The sequence below is a fragment of the Sciurus carolinensis genome, chromosome 9, assembly GCF_902686445.1.
Source record: "Sciurus carolinensis chromosome 9, mSciCar1.2, whole genome shotgun sequence".
In the NCBI taxonomy this organism is placed as follows: Eukaryota; Metazoa; Chordata; class Mammalia; order Rodentia; family Sciuridae; genus Sciurus; species Sciurus carolinensis.
The window spans coordinates 42,747,876-42,770,437 of record NC_062221.1 but is presented as its reverse complement, the minus strand read 5'-3'; the positions used below and the strand labels follow the sequence as shown (position 1 = coordinate 42,770,437).

Here is a 22,562-nt window from a genome sequence, read left to right as displayed (position 1 = left end):
TTAGAAGATACAAAGGAAAAACACCTCTTTGACACAGTAAGTATCTGATAAACCTTAATTAAAATGAAGAAATTCTGTCTTTAGTTAACACAAAACTTTAAAGACTCTGAAATAAAAATGCTCCTTGCTTCTGCTGTCATGTATAACTAATTAGAACAAATTTTTTTTTAATCACTTAATATACATCCTATTTTTTGCAATGGTAGACATCAACATTTCAAAAAATGGCTTAGTTAAATACATATATAACATCAATTACCAAAGGTGACATAGTATACACTGCACCTATCAATGAATATAAAATACTAAAATACGGGAAAAATGCTCCTTGACACATTTTCCCCTATAAAGAGACATTAGCCCCTAATCTTTCAGTATCCATAGCAAAGTAGTAAAGCATTAATAAAATTTGTTCAGTTACCTACCAGTTCCACCCACATTGTCAATCCTTTCATCCCTTTTAGAAGAACTAAATGCCTCCTCATAGCAAACACTCAGGAAAAAACAAATGTCCATGAAAAACCAACAACATACATCTAACGTTCACATTATTTCAAGTTAAGTAACTGTTCAAGGTTTGGAACCCTGTCTGTCCCTGAATTTCTTTTAGGCTGAAGGCACAAAGCTAACTCTCAAGATTTAGGGCAATTTTTCTCTCTTCCTCTTAAGTTAGTAAGAAGAAAACCACAAGTTTCCCAAATATGGGGAGAGGGGTAGGAAAGTGATGGAATCTTCAGTTTTCCTATGGTCCTACTAAAATCAAGAACTTGAAAGAGTTTTGATTGGAACACATTTAAAACTAACTCTATACACATACGGTCACACAAACTTTCACACATGTAAGACAAGAAACCGTTTGTTATTGGAAGGAAGTTGGCAGAACAGGGTGGATAGTCTGACACTGGATGACAACATCAATTATGCCAGATGTAGTTCTGCAATAAGCTAACTGTGGGTCCCCAACTGGCAATCAATCATGTGACTGTGGCCACTAATGGGCTTGGGTTTCACGTGACTGATAGTTATGAAATAGCTTCCTTTTCTTGTGTCTCAAAACAGACTTAAATTACTTTATTTTTTTTTTTTTGCCCTTAAAGCATAACCCATGCTACAAAAAAGCAAACTAAGATATCTGCAACCACCATGAAATCATCCTCCTCAGACAGAAGACAAGATTCTATAGTACAAGCAACAAATCTTGCTGACTCTAGAACAAGTTACTGACATGTAATAGCATGAAGTAACAGATTGCTCTGAAACAGAACAAATCTGATATCTTTAAGTAAGTAAGATTTAACCTTGTGCTAATCTTTCCCTTTTAAAAAGTTCAAGGATCTGTGGTCATTCTAAGTCCTTGGTACACATCTGCTCTAGGTATGTGTGTGACTGAACTGACATTTGTGAACACACGTGTATGTGGTTAGCCCACAAAATCTGTAAATGGAGAAGCAGGTCTGAATACTGGCTAGTGGAATTTTGTAAACTTGCACAGCAAGAGGGCCACCTCAGAGGAAATCACAACAGCTACAGGCTTTAGTTTAACATCAGTATAACATCAGCAGCAAAAAGACGCCCTCAGGACAGAAGCATCCTTTCAATTAAGTGACTGGAAAAGTGGATTCTAACATATGTCAGTTCATTTGTAGGCAAATGTATTTCAACCCTTCTTTTGTAAGGTCATATCCAAAGTTTTCTCCAGTCATCACCCGGTAATGCATCGCTTGAAGATACAGCTTGATATTCTCAAAAATTCATGACAGTGGGGGCCTGGTTTCCAAACAAAACAATTCTTAAGGATCATGTGGTGAGGGAAGGGACTGCGGGGATATGACACAAAAGAAAAGTGATTCTATTTTTCTGGATAATGAGAGTGTGACAATAAAGAAGATAGAAAGCAAGATCAGTTCATAAACTTATCCTACAATATCATTCACTCACTACAAGGTGGGGTCAGTTCTAAAGTGTCAGTGCAAAAGGTAACAATGAATCATGTCTACATGAAATTAATTCATAAAAAAAAAAAACTGTAATGCTTACCTGCTGCTTAAATTATCATTAAAAGTGTAAACGGAGAGTTTATTGGCAATGAGGCAGTTACTGCAAATAGGGGAACTCACTCATCACAGCTATCTTTCATTCCATAAATAAACCAAAATTCTCTTTTTAAGAAGTCAAATAACTTGCTGCTGATATATGGTCTCCCATCAGGAAGGTAGTTTTGCCAAACAGAGAAGTCAAAGTTTACAAGAACTAAATGACTTACTCAACTTCCAAAGAGGCTGGTACAGCAGCCAGAATCAGGTATGTTTTCATTCACTATTCGGTACTTTTTGCCTTCATATCCCAATCCACTTTCATACCCAGTCTCGGCTCTCTGCTTTCTAACTTTGCTACACTTAAGAATTACAAATGGAACTAGGCCAACAGGATCTGTTGAAAGAACCCAACCACATTAATTCCCAAGGGCTGGGAGTATAGTCCAGTGGTATAGCACTTGCCTAGCATGCACAAGGCCCTGGGCTTAATCCCAAAAAAAGAAAAATAGATATGGTATCCCCAGTATTTACAGAAAACTTCTCTCCATCCAAATCTTTCAAAGCAGAGTTCTAAACTCAATGTTTAACACAGTAGCTGAGTAATAGCACCTGGCTAAATTACTTCAAGTCCCTCACTTCAATGCTAATGATAACAGTTCAATCCCATAAACAAAGAAAATGTCTGTTTTAGTACTGCTAAACGGGAGAACTACAGACACGTTTAATTACATCTGAGAGTGGCTAAGGTCCAAAATCTGCCACCATCCGGAGGCTTTGCCTGCCTGCATTTCAGAGACTCACCGTGGCTGATGGAAACAACCACTGGCCCTTTTCGTCAGCATAAAGAAAAGATTAAAATAATTAGACTTAAGTGCCTCATAAAGACGTAGATGAAAGTACATTAAAGGAGGCATCAATGCCATAGTTTATGTGGTATCATTTGAAATGAAACCTGGCTTCACTACCACTGGGTTTCTTGATGTAGTTTCATTAGATGGGAGCTCTTGTCAACATGATCCCACAGAGGCAGGCTGTAGGGAAAAGATGAAGAGCCAAGCAATTGCTTCACAAGGACTGCCTTTGGCCCACAAAATCCATTTTACTATCTTATCATCACTCCTTGATGTTAAGCTTGACCAAGAAGCTGGATTCTATCAAGAACTCCTCTCCAAGGCTGAAAAGCATAAGGGCATGTCAAAGCAATTTTACTTAGCTACAAAGGAATTAACAAGGCCATGCCTCCAGATGTGGGAGATGGATAATCTTTCATGTTGGTGATCAAACAGAATTTTGTTGTGAGACATTCTAGTGTAAAACATTCAATTATCTGATTTGTAAACCTATCTTCACCCTCATTAACATCATGAGTATTTAATGATATAATCACTGACTACCTTAATGAGGTCAAGATACTGACAGTCACAAAATGTAAAGATGCTGTCCTTACTCCAGGAAAACACAAACTATATATTCTCCAGATCTGACTCTAAAACCTCCCTGTCCCACTTAAAGTAATTAAAATGAAATAAAATCTTAAATTCCTCAGACACCCATTTCAGGTGTTCAATGGCCACAGGTGCCTAGGAGTTACATTAGATAATGCAGAGAAGATATTTCCATGATTTCAAAAATTCTATTGGTGCAGGAGGATTGCAAGTTCAAGTCTAGCCTCGGCAACTTAGCAAGACACTGTTTGAAAATACAAACATTTTTAAAAAGGGCTTGGGGTATTAGCACAGTGGTAGAGCACCCCTAGGTTAAATCCCCAATACCCCCACACACACACGCACACAAAAATCTATTGAACAGTACACTGAAAAGTGCCATATTTTCACTAAAGAAAACGAAAGGGATGAGTTTCTGGCATATGAACTATTAGCACTTTACCTGATAAACCCAGCAAGGCACTCTTAGAAGAGCTGTTTAAGAGCCAGAACTCTAAAGCCAACTGCTAAATTCTAACCCTGTCTCAATCACTTACTAGCACTGGGACTGTAGCCAGTGACTTCATCTCTCAGTTGCTTATCTGTAAAGCAAGGATAATGACTACACCTATCCTCATGGGACTGCAGTGAAGGAACAAATGAGTTAACATCTAAGTACTCAGAATAGCAAGAACTACACAAATATTTGCCATTATTTTTATTAAACCCTATAATATGTTTCAAAACCTTTAAAAAATGCTCATAGGCTTTTTTAGTTAATAAGTGTTATGATGTTTTTCATATGCATGACTGTGACAACCAACCTCCGTGATATCCCAGGGCACTTAGAGAAAAGCTAAGATTCATTAGCCAAAACTGGCCTTCTAAGTAGGGTCACTTTTAACAAAGTAGGCTCTTCACTTAAAAATTCCTATTTTTTTATTTTATTACTTATAATAAAATTAAAATTTTACTGAATCAATTAATTGATTAAATGTACATATAACTTTACATGTAACTTTAGTTTTTTCAAGTCAGGCTGAATTCATAGCATTAAGGTACATAAATATATACCTAAAGATAAATGAGACCATGAATCAATTTACTTATTCTATAAAACCTTCAGAATTCTCCTTAATAACCACCTGCAATTAGCAAATACACAGTTTAAATGGAAAGTTAAATGAAAATTATATTTCACTGAAAATTCCAAATCAGTAGTCTAAATTAATGATTAAGCTTAAGGTACACTATATTTAGGCTATTTGAAATGACTGAAAAACGTCATGATTAGAAATACATAAATTTGAAGAACATGTTCCTAGCTACATGATAGTTTAAAAGTTTATGAAGCATAGTGTTTTTTCAATTAAGAAAAAAAGTTAAAAACAGGCCAACTTTTATCATCATCAAAATATGCATTTATTACCGTTAATAACATTTTCCTCATGTAGGAAAAAAAAAATTGTCAGCCAAAACCAAAGTCGACTTGAAAAGTGCTGATTAGTTAGAAATTGCATAATTCTGACCACCAAATTATGTAGCAGAAATTCCAGTATTTCTTTTGGAAATCTTTTTTCTTTTCAATTAGAAGAAATATATTTCTGAAAGACTCTATCCAAAAAACTACAGAAATTGACCTGAGATGTGCTTCAAAATATTACATCGGGAAGTGGGAAATGAACAGGAGTAAAGATAAAAGTAGACATGGGTTGGTGGTTGCTGAGGTTGGGTGATAAGTACAAGGGGATCCACTACCATTCTCTTTCTTTACATACTTCTGAATACAATCAAAAATGTTATGAATTACAGTCTTGACAAAAAAAAAAATCACCTAAGAAAAGTGTTAGGGTTTCTGCTTAAGTAAAAGGCAAAGGTTAAAAGTCATAGCAAGCGTGGACCAGTTTCACAGCCAGCAGCCAAAGTGGACAATTTTTTCTACTGTCTGCCCCCACCCCACCAGCCACCACAGGCGGTAGAATTTATGATTATCCCAAACAAATGCATGCCCAGAGGAGTGCTAATTCTTTCATATGACTTGGTTTTGGACTTTACTTGTCTTTTCTTCGCCAATTCCAAAGAAAGACATAAACCACAGGGTAGATTAGCTAACACACCTCAGAAATAGTCAAGGGTTTTACTTTGATATCATAATTCTTGAGTCCAAAATGTGCCCCTTTTTTAAAGGCTATTAAGAGGCTGCATTCTATTGATGGATCCCCAGTTTAGTACTAGAACTTCTGAAATTATACAATTGTGGTAAGTAGAGTGATTTCTAACTCCATCCTCCAATAATAAAAATGAATGTCAAAATACTCTAATAACAGGGGAATTGTCAGCAGGATGAAAATATTTTAACATTCACATAATTTCCAAAGTGCAAAAGGTGTGTACCTAGAGATTTTCAATTAGAGGCTAGCCAATTCTGAGACAAATTCATGTCCTGGAAAGAAAGAGGGAGGGGGCCTTGAACTTGAATTGTCCCAATTTCTCCCTTTGTTTGCAGAGATGCTCTTGGACAGGCACACTCACTCCAACTAGTTCCCCCCACCCCCTGCCCCATAAACTGGGATAATGTCTACTTGCTTACTTCATAGTGTCACTTTGAGAATAATGCATTAGAAAATATATATAAAACGGCTTTGTAAAAAAACAAAGTGTTATTTTAACCATAAGGCATCAGTTTGTAAACAATTTTAGAAGTCCCCCTAAAAATGATTCTGGGCCATTTTCCTACTTAGAACTGGACGGGGAGGAAAAGCCAAAAAAATGAAGAGGACTAAATGAAATAGTCAGCCAGACTCTACAGTTTCCTCCTGGACATGATGAAACAAGAGCCTTTCGGCCAGCACATCTCCAAGGTACTCTGCAAAGTCAGACACTGTGAAGAGTCAAGTACTACGAAAAGCGAGAATGGAGTCAGAGGCCAGAAAGGGAGGCATTTCAGTGGGACCCGAGACATGCAACAAGAACTTAGCAATTCACTAATTCTTGAAGATCTCAACCTTTGCCTTAATAGAGATAATTGCTCACTCTAGCCACATAAAAGCCAGCAAATCTTTTACCAAACATTTTGCTTAGCAAAGTAAAATGTGCAAATAACCAAGAACCTTTAATCTGATCTCATTAAAGATAGACAGAACTATCTGCTTCCAATGAAGGGAAGAGTCAACAGCAAAGCCATCTCTCGAGTCTGAAATGCCCTTACACCAGGTCCTGGGGTGACCCACTAAGGTAGAACTGACTGGCAGAGCTGGCAAATCTCACCAGGCAGTTACTAGGTCAAGGAAGTTGACAGTGACATTCTACAGCAAAAGATAAGAGGTTGACCCAAATAACTATATGAAGAACAAAGAAATGAGCAACACAGAAAGGTTCACAAAGGAATCTGAGATTTCAGTGTGTGTGTGGGGGGGGTGTTATGTCCCTTCCCATCTCACACAACACGGCCAAAGACCTTGACTACCTGGGAACAAACTCTGACTCTACAACTTTAACTAGCATTAACCTCTGACAAGGAGCTTATCCTCAGTGCCACAGTTTCTTCATTCATAAAGTGAAGGTGGTAAAGAACCTCCTGCAAGAAACTGAAGAGTGAATGAAGAAATGCATACAAAGCACTCAGAACAGTGTCTGGCACATAGTACATACTCTGTCTGGGATTGTTATTAAATCTCCCTACCAAATGTTTTCATTCTTGCTATAAGAACCAAAGGGTCTACATACACCTCAAAAAATGAATTCGTGTTTGATCCCACACCACAAAAAATAAATTTAAACTGAAAAATATAGTTTGCCCAAATATTTGGCCAGCAGTTCTAAAGGACAGATTCACACATTTATTCAAGCAAGAGAGGGGTTAAGTACTGAGAGTCTGGGAGCCTGCTCATTTCTTATTTTCTTTTTTCCTGTGCTCTTGCTCAGTCCCCTTCAGCATATATCCCACAGCATCAGCTCTGACACCGGGGATAAAAAAAAAATGAGCTTACAATTCCTCTGGAAGAGCTCAGAATTGGAGACCAGTGGGGAAAGAGGCAGGTAACTAATGACAACAGTATAAAGGACAAAACAGAAGCCCCTGAAAAGAGTTTTGGTTTTACATGACCCCCAAAGGCCCTTGTGGTTTGGTCACCAGCTGTGGCTCTACTGGGAAAACCTTTAGAAGTCAGGTCACTGGGGACATGCCCTTGAAGTATACAATGGGACCACATTCCTTCCTTGGGCTCTCTCTTTGCTTCCCAGCTGCCATGAGGTGAGCAGCTCTATGCCACACACTCCCCGCCACGATGTTCTGCTTTGCCACAGGTCCAGAAACAACTGAGCCAATCAACTGTGGACTAAGACCTCTGAATCCATGAGCCAAAATAAAATCTTTAGATTGATTTTCTCAGGGAATTGTGTCACAATGACAAAAAGCTGATAAATACAGGGGCTATAGAGTGAGTTCCACTATTATGGATCTAAGAGTTGGGAAATGCAAACAAAAACCTAGGTAGCCACTCTGTACCTGGAAGAGCTGGGGAGGGATCCTACAGAGGGGAACACGGTGTGCTGCCTGAGCAGAAAGCTAACCCCTGTCATGAGGTTCACAGGGAGAGGAACAAGATACCCTGAACACTCTCTGCTCTCAGAAGCCACAAGTACTCTACCATTAATTCCCAGAGGAAGTCTCTTCAGAACAAGTAGGAGGGGGGAACCCCTAAAATGCATTTAGTATGTCATAAGGGTAAGAAGTGAAGGAAATTCCCCTAAGCCAGTGAAAGGGCCTGTCCTGTAGTACTACCTCCTGGCCACAAGGCTCTAAGAAGATGCAGACTTCTAAAGTCTCCTAAAAGGCCTGTTAAACAATTTTTTCAAGGGTGATGACATTTCACTCTACTGATCCAGGTGTAGACTACAGCAAAAACCCAATAGAGACTTCATTTCCTATAGGAAATCCTTGATATAACTGTAGCTCTAGGACTCATAGTGTTTGCCTTTTTTCTGATCATATAAAACATTAATAAAATGTACACTTATTTTATGATCACTTATAAAATAACTGCACTAGTGCTTCATTCACAAGTAAAACAAAGTAACAACAAGCAAAGAAACCAAGCCTCCCACTCTGGTGCCTTTGTGAATACAGAAAAGCCTCACAGACTAGATTTACATTAAACCAGACAAACTCACCTCCACACCACTTTCATCCTTCTCATCAAAAAGGCAGTGTGACTTCAAACAGCACATCAATCAAAGCTGGCTGTTCCCATGGCTTAAGACCCAATCTCAAAAGACCTGGTGAACTAATTACAATGTCATGTTATCTGTATAGAAAAATACTACTACTGCCTAAATAATATCTAAACAATGGGCAATTTAAAAGGTAAAACTATGAAGCAGAACAATAAAGTCCAGAGGATTCCAATACCTCGTGGAAGACTGAGTGAGGACAGAGCTGCTGACCAAGTCTTAGGTCTTCACAAGGAAATAGCACCCACTCAGAAACGAGTCTACCTGAAGCAGGGACTCAGAAAGAGCTGCACTCTGAAAGAAGGGTAGGCTGTTCCAAGTCCCATCCACCCACAATAAGGACACCGTATGTCTGCAAAAGAACAACCACAACAAAAATCTTTACACTTTCCAATAAAGGTGCTTCAAAAGAGTACCCTATGTCAAACACCCTTGCAACCAATTAAACTAAGTATAATTATCAAACTTAGTAATTTTTTTATCAATTTATATCAAAATATCAAAAGAGATAATTCTGTTCTGAAGTATGCAACTTGATGCCACTTCCCCTATGCAACACTTTTCTTCGAAAACATAAAACTCTGTTAATGTTCTTCAAGCTCCCCAAGTTACTCAATAACCACAAAAGTAACTGAAAGCAGTCTGGAAGCCACAGCAGGCAGGTTCAGGTCTTAATCTGCACCTTGTGACCAAGCTGTACTAAAAGGCTCAACTCAGACAAGCCCAAGTTTCCCAGAGGAAAATGAGCTTTATTTCCTGTCGCCTGCAGTCACCTCTACCCTGAAAGGGCAGGAAGCTTGTAATAAATTTCTCCACACTGTATGTGAGCAGGGTGCAGATGGGAGTTTCCTAGTTGTTACTTGGGCAGATATTACCTCACTGAGTCTCAGTTTTCTCATCTGGAAAAGAAGATTCACATCCTTCCCCTTCTATGGTTGATATGGAAGAACATAAGATCATGTGTGTAACTTAAAAGATGAGCTAGTGCCCAGAACAGCAAACCTGGTGAATTCTGGTTAGTACAACTGCCCCTGTACTGTTCATCTCCCAGGCCCCATATTCTACCCACACTAGACACTGAAACTTCATTACTCTAGAGACCACAGAATCATGAGGAAAGAGGAGGAAAGATGAAGTAAGGAAAACTACAGTAATAGTTGTGGGCTAACAGTCAGGTTATCAGAGAAGCAAATGCAATCCAAAGGAAGCGTCTGACCTCTCCAACAGGCTAGAATGGTCTTGGTGTATTTCCACATTCCAAGTCTTTGTGAATTTCTGGTAAATACTAAATTATCAGGGGGACTGAGGTTGACAAAAAGCAACTATATTAACCACATATTGTATCTCTATGTCACTCACTTTCAGCATGAACAAAGATATTCCAAATATTAGATTCCATAGTGCTAAAGCAATATTGTCCTCCCCTCACTCCCTCTGGGGAAGAAAAAAAAAGAAGAAAAAAAAAATTTGCAGAGGAATAAAGTAGGAAGCCAGTGTTCTAACATAAACATGACAAGCCTAATTCTATCACTGCAATATACTTTCTGACTTCAATATAAAAATCTTTTCTGACCATCTGGAGCTACTCCAGGCACGAGGCCAAAACTTTGTAATTCCTTTTTCAAAGTAAATGACAGATCAGTAACTGCCACATTGCTAATGCACAGCCAAAGGGAGCACCTCACATCCTACTCAGAGCTCCCAGGAGTTTTACACATGTAGTAAAAACAAAGTGCTTCCAAATCAATCTGCCTACTTTTCACTACTCCAAACTGAACAGTGATCATGTCATTCTGAACAACACAGCCTCTTTTCCTGTATGGGCTTATTACCCTATTTCACAGACAGGAAGTAAGATGTTCCATAAGTTTCACTAAAAGTTTCAATCTGGACTAGACTGAAGTCAATATGCATGCTCAATCCCATTTCTGAAAAGGCACATGGAAGTCTAAGATTCTGTCCCCTGCAGAGACTAGGATATCCAGAAGGCTGCAATAAAGGTGGGGTCACATAATACATGAGGCAACAAGGGTGAACTTCAGATTGATAGTGACCTATAAAGTTGCTGGGGACTTCTTTTTAAACCCCAGTGATCAGCAAGATCACTTTTTTCATCAAGTACACTGAATGGGCAGCCTACTATGTGCTAAACACTACAGCAATGGTGAATGAAGTCAAAGCTCTCAACATCTCTTCAAAAGATATAAATCTTGCAAAGTCTGAAACCAATTTCATATAATAAGCCACTGACAGTAAGTGCCACTTGAAAGCTCAGAGGTTTAAATTTGTTAGTAGTCCCCTGGAGCACAAGAGTAGAAAGATGTCAACCAGCAATGCTATGGACTTCCAGTAAATATCTTTCTGCAGGGTTCAAAGAAATCAAAGTTATCTCTGAAGTTGCACTTAGCATTGCAGAACTATCTTATGTTTTTAAATAAAACATTTTAAACTGAACGATCTGAACATGTACCAAGTATAGACTGATTCTTACAAAGATAAATTGTAAGGAGTTTAAAAACGAGTAAGGGCTGGGGTTGTGGCTCAGTGGAAAGAGCACACGCATAGCATGTGTGAGGCACTGGGTTCAATCCTCAGCACCACATATAAACATAAAATAAAGGTCCATCAACAACTTAAAAAAAACTTTTAAATAAATAAATAAAAATGAGAAAAAGATAAGTAAAAACTAGCTAACCATGAATTATAAAATTAAACTGCAAATAGATTACAAATAAAAACATAAAATAGGTAATAATGGGTATGTCCAATTGGGCTGCTATAACAAAATACCTTAGACTGGGTAACATAAACAACAGAAATTTATTTCTTATAGTTCTATGGGCTGGAAGTCCAAGATCAAGGCACCAGAAGATATGGTGTCTATAAGGGTCTTCCCCTGAACCATAAACTATACTTTCTTGCTGAGTCCTCACATGGTGGGAGAGGCAAACAAGCTCCCTAGGCCCTTTTATGAGGGCAATGATCCCATTCGAGAGGGCTTCATCCTCATGACCTAATAGCCTCCTATATGCCCCATCTCTTACTACCATCACCTAGGAGGTTAGGATTTCAACACATGAATTGTAGGATGACATAAATATTAGGACCACAGCAGGATCTTACCCTTCAGAAGGAAAAAAAAAAATCCTTTGAGGATAAATCACAAATTCAAAGTAAGAGAATTGTACCAAAGGGTATTAGATCATCCCATCCTGACTGTACCAGCTCACCTCTTTGAGGAGCTTCTTCTTTTTTTTTTTTTTCCCCCAGGGGGAGGGTCTTCAAAGAACCATGTAATCATTACTTAATTAATGGTATCTAACTATCCTGTGCCAATTCCAAATGGGGCTCCTGTGTCCAACCCTGAAAAGAAAAAAGAGACTAGCAATCTTATCCAGCAGTCACAATAAACTGAGAATACAGGAAAATAACAGACACCTTCATGCAAATGTCTCATTGCAGGGATGCACAAAGGGACACTCTTTCTCTCTTTGGGGTTAGGAAAGGAAGAGAAGGGAATGCTGACAGAATTACCTTTTCCAAAGATTTGGTTTCTCAGGCAAGTGGAAATTCCAAAGCAGATATCACCAGATATGAATGGGTAGCAGGGAGGACATCAACAATCCCAAGAACAGAAGTACAATATAAAAGAGAAAAGCAGGGGTTGGGGCCATAGCTCAATAGCAGAGTGCTTGCCTCTCACATGCGGGGCACTGGGTTCCATCCTTGGCACCATAAAAAAATAAAATAAAGATATTGTGTCCATCTACAACTAAAAAATATTTTTAGAAGAAATGAAACAAAAAGCAGAGGATTTTAAAGACACTTTGGGGTAGGGGTGATAATGTAAATGGCACAGAATAAAGTATAAGAAAAGACTAAGAATGCCATATTATTTTAAGGAACTGTAGAACATCTAAAGAAAAATGGGGAATATACACAATAGTAGTGACTTAAAAAATATGTAATAGGATCGTCTGCGATTCAGGAGCCATCTTGGGACTGCATCATGGCAGAGCCTATGGAAACTGAAACCCAGATTTGTGAGGTACTGGAAACCTTCAGGGACACTATAAGTCTACAGGGTAGAAACTGTACTGCCTCAGCTCCCCACGGCTAGATGGGAAGACACACAAACAAAATGAAAAAAAAAAAAAGGGAAAAGGGAATAAAGCACTCCAAACAAACCAGGATGCTCCAATTATAGACTCCATTGACAAACCAGTAGAAGAAATGTCAGAGAAGGAGTTCAGAATTTACTTAGTAATAACTGCTTCACAACTTTAAGGATATAGAGAGTAAAATCGGAGCTATGTTTCAGGAGAAGGAAGATAACTTAAATAAAGAGATAAAGATCCTTAGAAGAAATCTTTGAAATGAAGGAATCAATAAACCAAAATAAAAAGTCAATGAAAAGTAGCACCAACAGAGGAGACCACTAGAAGACAGAACTTCAGACAATGAAGAAAAATACATAATTCTGAAAATAAAGGTGACCACACAGAGAAGATGATAAATCTTGTGACATTCCCTCACCCAGACACAATGCCTGAACAGCAGCTGCTGAAGCCAATGCAGTGGAGCCCCTGTGACTACTTCTGGGCTGATAAGAAAGACCCGAAGGCAATGGCACCCTGGCGGGGTTCAAACTGCTGCTCCAAAACAACTGAAGGGCAAACAAATGCAGAAAGAAATGTCTGAATTTGTCCGAGAGAGGATAAAGATTGAAGAAGAATATGCAAAGAACTTGGCTAAGCTCTCCCAGAACTCGTTGGCTGCACAGGAGGAAGGCTCCCTGGGAGAAGCGTGGGCTCAGGTGAAGAAGAGCCCGACACATGAAGCAGAAGTGCATCTCAAGTTCTCCGCCAAGCTTCACAGCAAGGTAGAGGGGCCCCTAATGAACTTTCATGAGAACTTCAAGAAAGACATGAAAACGTGTGACCACCATATCGCTGACCTCCGCAAGCAACTCACCAGCCACTATGCATCAGTGGAGAAGGCCCGGAAAGCCCTCACAGAGCGGCAGAGAGACCTGGAGATGAAGACCCAGCAGCTGGAGATCAGGCTAAGCAACAAGACAGAGGAGGACATCAAGAAGGCCCGAAGAAAGGCCGCACAGGCTGGTGATGACCTCATGCACTGTGTGGACCTCTACAACCAGGCCCAGTCCAAGTGGTTTGAAGAGATGATGACCACCACTTTGGAGCTGGAGCGACTGGAAGTGGAGAGGGTGGAGATGATCTGCCAACATTTGTGCCAGTACACACAGCTGCGGCACGAGACGGACATGTTCAACCAAAGCACAGTTGAGCCTGTGGACCAACTGCTTCGAAAAGTGGACCCAGCCAAAGACAGAGAGCTGTGGGTCAGAGAGCACAAAACGGCAACATTCGCTCTGTGGACGTGCAGATCTAGACACGCCTGTGTGGCCCCGGGGTCCTGCCCAGGAGCAGGGCTGGGTGTCCCACAGAGATGAGATGGTGTCTCCTGCCAGGTGAAGCTGCCCTCCCACCCACTCTCCTGTCCACTGAGGAGAGAGGAGAGAGCTGGCGATTCCAGAAGGGTGACCTGGAGGGCCCAGCTGGGGGATCCCAAATATTCCCAGGCCAAGAAGACAGACCTGCAACCCTGCCCTTGTCTCTAAGACTGAAGCCCCCAAACCCCATGCCATGCTTCTTGCTCTGAGAACAAACTGAGGCTGAAAAAAAAAAAAAAAATGTATGTGTGTGTATATATATATGTGTGTGTGTGTGTGTGTGTGTGTGTGTGTAATAACATATATATTACATATATATTTCATATACATATATGTAATATATAATAAAAATATGTATATATGTAATAATATGTAATAATAATATATATATGTAAAAAAGTATTTAACAAAGAAGAAAGGGAGCAAAAGATCCAAGCATGCAAGAAATGTCAATGGATCCTTCAAGAGAGGAATCTTAATATCCTATGAGAGTGAACTGTGATTTTTGCAGCATTCACTCATGTAAAATTTCACTTCCCTCAGAGGGGTCACAAAAGTTAACTATTTTCTGACTCTGCCTCCATTCTCTTAATTCTTCATTCATCCTCCATTCGCTCTAACCTCTACTACTCATTACTTATTTAAAACTGTTATTTTCAGCCAGGCATGGTGGCAAACATCTATAATCCCAGTTACTCCTGAGGCTGAAGCAGGATGACTGCAAGTTGGAGGTCAGCCTGGGCAATTCAATGAGACTCTGTCACAATATAAAAAAATAAAAAGGCTGGGGATATAGCTCAGTGGTAGATGCCCCTGGGTTCAATCCCCAGTACAAAAAACAAAAAAAAAAAGGGTGGAGGCTTTGGGAAATAATTATGAGAAATCAGAATAAAGGAGGGAAAGGAGAAGGGAGGGAAAATTGGACAAAAAAAAATTGACAAGTATATTAAAACTTAGGCAGTCAGAAAAGTACTTAGAAATACTATATATAAAATCAGTTCTATCCAAATTATAAAATGCTAATCATAACATTTAAAGAATTCTCAAAAAGTGATGAAGAGAAAAATCCTACTTTCAAAAAAGAAAAACAGCTTTCAGTTGGAGTACTAGAGACAGGGTAACAGGCATGGTGGGAAGAAAGAAGACAATTTACCAATACCAGAAAAGAAAAAAGATAAATTTACAAATAGCCTTCAAGAAGGGGCTAGGAAGGGAGGGAATGAGGACTGACTACTTCATTGTAATACTGGCAGAGACCAGTTTCAGGACTTCTCCTTCACTGCATGTATAAGAAACCATTAAGGAAGTAAAATGGACAGACTTAACCTCAGCATCAGTGTGATGATCTCGGGCACCCACTTTTCTCAGTATCCCTAAACAAGCAGCCATTCTGATAAGAAGTTAACATTTTTTTGGTTAAGTGCCACCCCCCAACCTGGTTCATGCATCATACGTTTAGTTTGTGGAACCAAAAGGTTAATTCAAAAAAAGGATCAGAGATCTCTTTGGTTCCTTGCCCCAACTTCATTAAGATTGTGTAACTTGTACAAACAACCGTTTCCTGTCCACTGAACAAAGCAATTAATAGACTGGGTATAGTTTCTGAGGTAATTTAATGGAAGAAATCAACCTAGTCATGTCTTACCACAGTTCATTTTTTTAAAGAAACAAAAAAGACAGGAAAATACGGAACATCACTATTTGTCTTGAATAACAGTCATTTCTTTTTTATATAGGCTTCTTTCCTCACAGATTATAAATGACCCTCACAGAAAGGAATTTGCTCTTAAATGGCTCTAAAACAATTTATCTATCATCCACACCTTTAAATTTTGTCATTAAAATGTAATACACAAATTAGGCCATTTTGTAAGGAAATAATTAAAACTGAAACAACCTTATAAGTTTAGAAGCATCAAGCATTCATATAAGATGGACTCTACAGAAAGAGCGGAAGGAAGGAAGGAAGGAAGGAAGGAAGGTTGGTTGGAAGGAAAGGAGGGAAGGAGGGAGGACATAAGCCTGGCTCCCAGTGACTTCCCATAGCTGGTTCCAGCAGCTCAGGAGGACCAGTGACACTGTCCTCATTTCCCTCCAACAAATCAAACCTTGAATAAGTCAGCTTGGGCAGGCTTCTATTACCTGCAATACAGTAACTCTTGACTGAACACTAAAAATCTTTCTACCTGCACATATTTTCAGGAATCCCAGTTATTCCTTTTAGTTAAAAATTTCATATACTTCAAAGAAATAGAACTAGAACATGGTTTTAAAATTAAAATCAAACATAGCCTTCGGGTTTAAGCACCTAGTCTCTCAGTATCGACACATCTTGCTCCCTCGTTAAGTTATTCATTCAGTAAACACTAACTGAGAACTAATTGTTTGCCAGACACTATAAGGATACAATAAAGACATGGTGTCTCCCTTCAAAGAACTTAAATTTTTGTGGGAAAGTAACACAAAGAGGAATCAACCTGTTCCTTCTCTTGCTACACCTTTAGGATTACACTCAAATCAACACTACTGGGATTGAAATGAAGATACCCTAGGCTTCAGGTACTGGTTCATGCAACTCATCTGTTAATCTTCTACCTCTTCTAATGGAAAATGAAAAGTATGGAGTGAGCCACACTAGAGGGTTTTCTCTCACTGCAGTGACCAATCAGCCTTATGACCTGGAGGATTCAGAGGAAGGCATGTAATGGGCCTTACCCCCTGCCCATGGCTACCACCAAACTGAGAACACACCAACACCATTCCTATTCCAGAGCAAAAGAATCTACAATTTTAAATTAAAATCCACCATGTTTCATTACTGATTCAGAGGATTTACAACAAGATTGAGTTGTAAGAATCCTATAAGAGAACACTAAAAACCTGTCAACTGGCTCCACTCACTGTTCCCTATGGGGGCTCTCCCTTCATGACGGAAGTACTCTGGAAGAAAATAAGCATTTAATAAGCACCAGTCAATTAGGTCAAAGATCTCTCACCACTAATAGGAACTAACTAACTGGATAAATCCTCACATTCTTGCAAAATTCAAGTATGTATTCCCCAAAGCTGAAGGTTCGGTTTGAAACATTTCAAAATGAAGGTTCTCACTAACCAAATAATTCAGAAGGACAACTCAAAATACACGTGATACATGCCTTCTATTTGCCTAAAAGTTTTAATTTTGCTGGACTATAGATAAACATCCTTACACGTAATCATCTGGTCAGCATCCTGGAAAAAAATACCATTACACTAAAGGTTAAGCGAGTTTATATAGGCTATCAGGCATAATATTTTCAATGATTATTTTCCATTGCAAAATGAATGACGTTATTGACTTAGAAAAGTAAATAGTATGCTTAATGTGTCTGTGCCTGATTTCTTGCCAAACTTAAATGTACTAGATAGATTTCAAATGAATAGGTCAGACAGTCTACAAGAGTCCAGTTAGTCAGCTAATAATCCATACAAACACTTTTAAACCCAAGCTCCCAGATCACATGCCTGTAATCCAAGTAGCTTGGGAGGCTGAAGCAGGAGGATCACAAGTTCAAAGCCAGCCTCTGCAATGTAGCAAGGCCCTATAAGCAACTTAGCAAGACTCTGTCTCAAAATTCTAAAAAAATTTTTTAAAGGGCTGTGGATGTGGCTTAGTGGTTAAGTGCTATTCCTGGTACCAAAAAAAAAGGTAATTTTTCAAATCAAAGTATGATTCCCAGCTGGGCACAGTGGCACACGCCTATAATCCCAGTGGCTTGAAAGGCTGAAGGAGGAGGATCCCAAGTTCAAAAGCCAGTGTCAGCAAAAGCAAGGCACTGTGCAACTCAGTGAGACTCTGTCTCTAAATAAAATACAAAAAATAGGGTTGGGATGTGACTGAATGCCCCTGAGTGCAATCCTCCATTCTCCCCCGCCCCCCAAAAATACATATATACATGACTCCCACTCTTTGAATATCAACACTTCTTCAAAGTGCCTGTTTCTATATGTAAGCTTCAAATTCCCCACACCATAGGGCACAACTGATATCAGAGTTATCAAAAAAAAAAAACACTGGGAGGGTTTATGGCTCCTCTGACCCTTATTATGAAAAAGGCCACTAGAAAGGCCCATAATTTCATAAATGAAATACAAATTTGGAAAAGGTTTAAAAAAGCATTCCCCTAAATATGTCACATGCTATCAAAAAGTACTTTATAAAACATTTAAGTTATAATATTAATACTAGTTATTAAAAAAATCAAGAACTCCACATAAAGCTTCTTGTAAGTAGTTACAGTGACAAATAAATGAGGAAAGTAGACATAAAGGAAAAGGTTGGTACTGATGACAACCAAGCAAAATGTCAGAGGCAAAATGGTCACCACTCCAGGCAACTGCTGAGGGTTTTAAGAATTAAGACAGGAAAACGTCCAAAAAACTTCCTTAGTTCGCCACTGTCTTCCTGTGAAGATAACAGAAGCTTCTCATTTTTCCAATGTATCAATTCAGGATGCAATGAGAAAGTGTAATGTGTGTAGCTGATGCAAAATGAAAATATGACTTGAAATTATGGTGCAAGGGGTTTTTCTCAGTAGCCATTAAGATGTGTTAATTTATTTTACCTACTTTTGACACAAAGACTGAAATATCTGTTGCCTCTAGTACTGACTCCTCCTATGACTTTAAACAAGTCCCTGCGACCTGAAGACTCTCCTCTCCTAATGTATTTCATGGGGATATCTGATAGATATTGAGTGTCTAAGAATGAATTGCCAAATAAGGATCTGCAATAGGATATTCCAATGAATCAAAGAATATGTCAAAATAGCAATAAAAATCTTTGGTTTACAAAAAAAAACAGTAAAGATATAAGAAGGACATCAACTTGCTCAAATTTAAAAAACAAAAAATTTAAGACTTCATTCTTAAACAAAGCACATAAATAAAAGTACTGGTGGAGGGGCTGGGTTGTAGCTTAGTGGTAGAGCATTTGCCTAGCACATGTGAGGCACTGGGTTCAAACCTCAGCACCACATAAAAATAAGAAAATAAATAAAATAAAGGTATTGTGTCCATCTACAACTAAAATATATTTTTAAAAAAAGTAGTAGTGGAAACCAAGTTAACCATAATACTAGGAAATGTAACTGTGAAGTAGTATTACTTATTACAGGTTCACTTTTCTATTCCTATAATACCAATTTTTTCCTTCTTGCTATAGAAACCACAAAGCAACTGACTGCCCTAATGAATACACAGATCTTCTTCAACAGGAATGTTGCTTTTGAAAAGCAAAGTAATCTGAGAAACCTTAACAAAGTCTTCCTTCAAGCAAGTCTCTAGCAACCAGAGGGATATGTGAACAGCTGGGCAGTTTGAAAACATATGGTTAAAAAGTCCAGAACTGGGGCAGTTCTGACATCCATCAAGTCTGTCCACACACATAACATGCCCACAAATCCATTCATAATTTTGATGAGATTAAGAGACAAGTATTCTAATAATTGAGATTAAGAATTTCAGGTTTTCAAAAAAGACACTCTTCTTATTCCAGCCCAAGTATCAAACTGTATGCAGGGCTCTTTGATTTTTTTTTCTTCTCCCTGCAGGTCAGAAAATTAAATTTTCTTCATTTCCAGCCAGGGTCCACTTGAACAAATCTAATGGGTGTAGACAGCATTTCCTGCCTACTGTAAAGAAAATAATGGGATTGCCATTATTAACATGGCCCAAGGCTTCACTGAGATGGGGCTCTGAAGAAACTGACCTTTAATTTTCATCAGTTAGCCTGCATTGACTGTCTGGTTTCTTTTTTCTTTTTCTTTTCTTTTTTGGTTAATATTTTTTTCATATGTTGATAGACCTTTAATTTATTCATTTATTTATATGTGGTGCTGAGAATCTAACCCAGTGCCTCACATATGCTAGGCAAGTGCTCTACCACTGAGCCACAACTCCAGGTCCTTTTTGCTTTGTTGTTTTGATTTTTGTTTTTAAAGTGGATGTTATTTCCCACCCCTCACCCCCACATTAAAATCTAACACTGGTTCATTCCCTCTCATGGAACAAGACAGGCCCCAATCCCTATTATTCTTTCCATTCTACTGTGTTTATGTCCAGAATAAACCTGCCAGTAAACAATCAGCTGAAACTCAGCTTTCTCATCTCCTTTACTTTTTTTGAAGCTAGACTCCCAATTTACAATAGGTTGACAAGGTTTAGGCACTCTAAAAACCAAGAAAACTATTCATTGACACCTCTGCCAGTCTGTTTTAAAGAAAGAACATCCTAACAAGGAGCAACAAAGGTGGTTAACATTCTCAGCAATTCTTCCAGGTCTTAACCTGCTGAGCACCATTCCCTGCAGAGGAGTCCTGACGCCATTGCAGGGATGAAGAACTCCTCTGAGGTGGTGACCCAGAGATGAAAGGTGGGTCCTGGGAGCCCCACGGTTTCACCCGCTAATGTCAAGGCCTGATCTCTCTTAAAAAGTTAGAACAACATCCACAAAAAGGAGAAGGAATGGGAGGGAGTGACTCTCCTTTATTACAACTTCCTTTGATCCTAGACTGAGGAGAGGAAGCAGAGCTGTCATATATCTACTTAAGAAGGAACAACCTCTCTTTAGGAGAAAGGGAGGAAGGACAATATTGGTAGAAATAGCACTAGTCATAACTAAGTACTGCTTGGGATTCAGACATGCTTTTTCCCCCAAAGTGCTTTTTGTGTACATTATTTCATTTTATGTCCACACTACCTTACTAAGATAAACAGCTCAAGAATGACTTTAGGGATGAAATGCAAAGCAGTCAGGAGTCAACGGCAAGACCAATACAAAACTGTTAACTAATGTTCACCCACACTTTAAAAATAACTGGGGATTTAAAAAAAAATCATCCCCTTAAGAAATACATCTAGCAAACCTCTCTATGGGCACAGAATAAAGCAATAAAATAATAAAAGGACAACTATCACTTATTAAGTACTTGTTCAAAGCACTATGATGAGTTAAAATAGTCCTAACCATTTCTATTCACTGATGAAAACACAGAGATTATTAAGCAACCGAAGCAGAGTTGGAAATTCGCACTACAGGGTCTCAAACTCAGATCTGTTTCCAGAGCACTTAGGCTCAACCCTCCCACTCTAATGATGACTTTAGGGATTTACCTTCCTACCAAAAATATTAACTGCAAGTGAAGTGAGTAGTTTCACCTGCCCTCTAAAAAGGAAAACTGTGTGATAATTTGCTAAGAAATACCAAAGAAAAATGGTTTCTCTAAAAAGATTTCCTTTTAACCTGACATAACTAGCAATTAAACTTTCTAGAAAATCATTCTACACTTTTTCATGGAAAATATTATAGAAAACATTTCTTGGCTAGAACTGAAATTTACTAAAGATAAGCAAATACACCAATATGATATTGGTGAAATTATACTATTACATTTGTGCATGTATGAATATATAACAATGAATCCCACCATCATGTACAACTATAATGCACCAATAAAAAAGTTATGGGGAGAAGAAAAAACAAATACTCCAATCTGAAAGGGGTTCTTGGAGACTGGGGATGGAGGATGACAAGTTTGAGGCCAGACATGGCAATTTAGAGATCCTGTCTCAAAAAATAAAAAAGGCTGAGGATGTCGCTCAGTGGCAGGACACCTCTGGGTTCAATCCCCAGCATGGGGTCAGGTAGACATCAATCTGTGTTAAAAATATTTTTAAAAGAGGTTCATCATTAATCTGCCAAGCAGAACATCTAACAACAGGACAGAATCGTCCCTCTACTGAACTCATCAGTGACTCAGTGGAAACTAGAATTTGGAAAACATGCCATCCCACGTGAAATGTAATAGGAACAAACTTACTCACCTTCATTGGTGCCACATCCTTCCCAAGCCCACACCTACTCCCTCTGCTTACCACTCATATCCCTGCTCCTTAAAAAGGCAAGGGAAGTACAACCTGCAAAACTAAAAAGTGATGAACACTTGGGATCCAAAATGAAGCTAAAATAATCAGAGAAATTTATTTGAACCCTTGACTCTCTTTAGCCAATTACACACACTGATAGGTCTGAATAAGCTTCTAAGAACACTGAACTAATTTATGAGAACTGAAAGGCAAAACAGAGACATTGTTGCCATGTTTAAATTGAATCTAACAAAGCAAACCCTAAAAGTTCAAGAGTATGTTTTTAGATTATTCAGACTGTCACAGTATAGCTACAGAACAGTTATCACATAGCAAGGTTAAAATTACTTCCAAAAAGCAAATAAACCTGTAAGTTTCCTCATTAGTGATGAAATATTATGGTAACTTTAGATATCTATTGTTAAATGAGTTCTGAAATAAAATATAAGATTTAAAACATTTCTTTCCCCCTTTTAAAAAAACAAAGAG

At 38.6% G+C, this 22,562-nt stretch overlaps 1 protein-coding gene and 1 pseudogene across 2 annotated transcripts in view; one reads left to right on the top strand and one right to left on the bottom strand.

The window, feature by feature from the left end:
• Fndc3b (fibronectin type III domain containing 3B) overlaps positions 1–22,562 on the bottom strand; it is a 338,390-nt gene that overhangs the window by 302,705 nt on the left and 13,123 nt on the right. The gene's annotated exons all lie outside the window — the stretch shown is intronic.
• LOC124993597 (growth arrest-specific protein 7-like) lies at positions 13,202–14,107 on the top strand (annotated as a pseudogene).